Source organism: Asterias rubens, chromosome 21 (assembly GCF_902459465.1).
Source record: "Asterias rubens chromosome 21, eAstRub1.3, whole genome shotgun sequence".
NCBI classification, from domain to species: domain Eukaryota; kingdom Metazoa; phylum Echinodermata; class Asteroidea; order Forcipulatida; family Asteriidae; genus Asterias; species Asterias rubens.
The window spans coordinates 7,304,243-7,308,350 of NC_047082.1; the positions used below are offsets into that span (position 1 = coordinate 7,304,243).

Here is a 4,108-nt window from a genome sequence, read left to right on the forward strand (position 1 = left end):
CTCTCGTGTCGCCGTCGCGTGCCGTGCCAGCACGGCGGGCAGTGATTGGTCACCATCCAACCAAGTCGCGTGCCGTAAAAGATCCACTCTGCATATTTAAACAGTTCTCATCGCTCCTCCATCCAACTTTTACGCTAAAGATACTCTCTAAACTATGATCCCTACTGTCAACATAATCAATACGCATAGTTCTCGTCTCTTGAGTTAGATACCGGCACCTCTTTTAATGACAAGGAGTTTAGGCTTGGTCGGTTTACACGGACCTTTTGGGTTTTAATTTGGGGAAATCTTTTGTTTGCGGTTGTAGCACAGTCTAGCGGGGTGCTTGGGGTGATCTGAGAGGGGGACAAAGGCGCTCCAACTCGGCGCATATGGCTGGCGATGAGATGGTGGATAGCCAGGCCTTCATCCAACATCAACGCCATGCAAATGAAACAACTGTGCAACCTGGCTTGTCGGGGACCCACTGGCAACTTGTCTTTGTGTAAGAGTATAATTATTTCCATTTTTGACCACCCCAAAATAAAAATAATACAAGAATAAAATAAGAAATACATGTATGAATAAAAAATATAGATGAGAACTCGCTCTGCATATGGCCTCCGCTTCCTAATATCACAATCATCATACTTAGCAATTGAAAATGATCCCGTGGTTCACATAGTTCCAACTTTTTGTTTTGAGAACATTTCAAACAAAGAAGATGCAATTGGGCAGTGAATGATGGAGCGATGTTGGTTTCCGCGTTGCTGTATGACACGATATGATAATACCTGTACTACCAATGAGTAAAAATTAGTTCTGATATTAACTCGTCTTTCGTTAGTTCGTTCAGTTTTTTTGTAAACATCATCACTAACTCCTTTTGTCTCGACGTTTCGACGTTTCGATTAGCCTGTTCTGGTTATGATCTATGAGACTGGTTATTTCTCAGCAGAGCTAAACTCATCTTGGTGACAGTATTTATGTCGTACTGCAAACCCAAAAAAGAGGAGTTGTCGAACTTCACATCTCAGATTGAAGGTACCGTATTATAAAGGATTGGTTGAGCTGAAAGTCGCACAATGTTCTTGTTTTTGTGAAAATTTGGGCTTAGTCTAATTCGTGAGTCATGAGAAAACAGTGAAAACCATAGCAAACGTTCAGCTTTGTCTATCGAAAAAGAAAGTATTGAACATTCCATGAAATAGTTATTTAATTGTCGGTTCTTTGTTCAAAACCGAACTTGTACTGACTTTATCATTTCATCCGTATCGCTTTGTTACACCCCCCCCCCCCCCAAAAAAAAAAAAAAACCCATAATCACATAGGCCTACCCGCATCTATGCTTTCTCTTGCAACTCCAGAATGATGACAATTATTCCCGCAGTTGAACTTTGCCCAGTTAAACTGAGAATGTTCAATTAGTTAGAATTAACCCTGTGAAACACAATGTTCTCATTTTCTTTCTATGAGTAATTGGGATGTCTATGTCAACCCGTTAAAGTGCTTTGGGTTATTTAACGTGCACCAATCAATTGACCACTGTACACTTTATCATTTTTGGGGTCGTGTCTTTCTCAAGAAAACATCTAAAAACTTCTTGTTCTGTCAGGAAGTTCATAAATCATGTTCCTATTCAAATTCGAGAAAACTATAGGCCTTTAAAAACCTGTTAATACGCAACATCTGATTTCGGTTGATAAAACCAAATTAAGGACAATGTGTTTTTGTTGAAATGTTGTATCTGTTTTGATTTCTCGTGACTCACACAAAGGATTAGGCCCCAACTTGCACAGATTTTGAAGATCACACAAAACATGAACAGTATCTGCGACTATTTTGCAAGCTCTCTTGTTTATCAAGACAAGGTTCAAGTGGATAAGCCTGCAGTATTAGCAAACTTGCTGCTGCTGGTTTGCGCAACATGAATCAATATAAGGTACATTGGAAATGGTAATGACATCCACACGGCATCACATGACTGCCTCGTTTCCAAAAATATTTTGAGATAGAGGCGGCGGCTTTGGGATCGGTGCATGATCATCATAATATGAAGACAATAACTTAAACCACAAAAAATGTATTTCTCTTCAAGATCATTATTCAATATTGTAAACATATCTCATCTCAGATCACGGCTGTTTCACTCAATAAAAAGTGCGCCCTCTCGTGGTTGTTTTTGTTTAGCGCGATTCGCTTGTCAAAACGCGTGACGTCATTGTTTATTAAAAGGACGGCAGCTAAAACTCGCCTGTTGTTGAAGTCGTGACGTACTGAAAAACCTGTTTGTTGATTGGCTAGGAGAATACCAGCCGTTTATTTTTTAGGGGGATTGTCTTAGTTACGTGTAGTATAGTCTTTTTTCAATCTAAGTGGGCTTGTTCGCTGAACTTCTTGACTTAGAGACTACCACGAAAAGTTCAATGTGAGCGGCCATGCGACGCGAAATGTGACTGTTCCTGTTGTAAAAAACGACGTGAAGTTTGTATCATTTAAAAAAAGCCTGAGCATTTTTTGTTGCTGTCTTCTAGCAAGTCTGTCATCCAATGACTTTTCCAAGTGGATGTGTGAATGGTAAGTCTGGGACATTTGGTTTTGATTAGCAAATCGTCATCTAACTTTTGTGTTTTTTGTAGCGTGTTTTGGTTCACTCACACGTGGGGATCATGTTCCGTGTACAAACTACATGTATGTACCGTTGGTACATACGTATACAAGTTCGGCCATGTTCGACGTCCTGTACATGGGATTAGTGTCATCTAAAAACATATTGTATGCCTACTTTACGTTTTTTTTGTGCCAGTTGGTAGGGTGGGGGTATTGGATGGAGGTACACATTTGATGTTAAGGGCGGGGGGGGGGGGGGGTGTAGCTTTGATAATTGGATGATTTTTTTCTTTCACTTTCAAAATTCAATTCATACATTCCAATTCCATGTCATGGAGTATTGACATTGACATGACATCGATCGACTAGGCCAAACTTTCAAAACAATATCAACAGATGCCAATCAATTCGGAAAAATTTTACGACCTTGCCACCAATTTCTGCCCCTTTTTTTTGTATTTATTATATTTATAGGCCTAATTATTAATAAAATATCATAAATACAATACAAGATTTATAAAAAAAGTAAAAACACTTCATTCATGCTCTTTCTACTTTAGCACTTATTTGCAAACTGTCACGTACATTTTATTTTAGATAAGTGAGAACTGATGTATTGACACTTTCACTATTTTTTATGAGATACATTGTACATGCACTGAGACAGCGATATATTTCTGGAAACAAAAGTCTTGTATAGTATACAGTCATGTACCTAAGAAAGAATACGTGTTTAAGAACAAGCCCTATTTTTTCCGTAGATTGTTTACTTGCTGAAGATTATTTATTTGTAGTTATTTACTACTTTTCATTTTTTCTCCAGACTGGGGCAACTTCTGCCTGAACCTCTGGTGTTGTGCCGACGTGATGACGCCGCATAATCGCCATCAACCGTTGAATTGGATCCTTCATGCCATGAACCACACGGCCTGTGCGGTTGAACTCTGTGTGAATAAGTTCCCCGCCTTGTCCTAAATCCAACTTTAAACTTAGTAAGCTGCTGTACTGCATGATCTTCGAGGAGATGCATCTTCGGTGATGTGTTGACATTAGGGAATAGGTCACGGAACGCTGACATAAACTCCTTAATACATACATCTGTAAGAGAACACAAATGCAACCATCAATGATTTAGATACAGCAAATGATTATTTCATCATACGTGAAGTTATGTACTGACATGAAACATGTGCAGCCAGGTATACTGGTGTGTAGTTACCTATATGGTGAATGTTATGTGACGACAAAGGCTTTGCATGGTTGATGCCATGGTGAACATCAGCAAATTTTAGAAAAATTTCATGGTATTTCCTTCCAATATTTGCTGAATCTCGCACTAGATGTCTTGAGCAGCGATGGTGATGTCGTCTGTGAGGTTATTAACATCTGTGAGGTGATGAACTGCTTAGGAACTGCAGTCAGAGGATCAATCACTTCAACCTGAAACAAAGATAAATACTGCAGAGATTAACGTCAAGTCAAGAAAGTACTATTGGAATTGTGTTTTTTTTTCTTGTTG

General features: G+C 39.0%; 1 long non-coding RNA gene across 1 annotated transcript; it reads left to right on the forward strand.

The window, feature by feature from the left end:
* Positions 1-2,150: 2,150 nt before the first annotated feature.
* Positions 2,151-4,108, forward strand: LOC117304553. The gene is made up of 2 exons (XR_004520599.1): positions 2,151-2,556; positions 3,413-4,108. It is a non-coding gene; the product is annotated as an uncharacterized LOC117304553 (long non-coding RNA).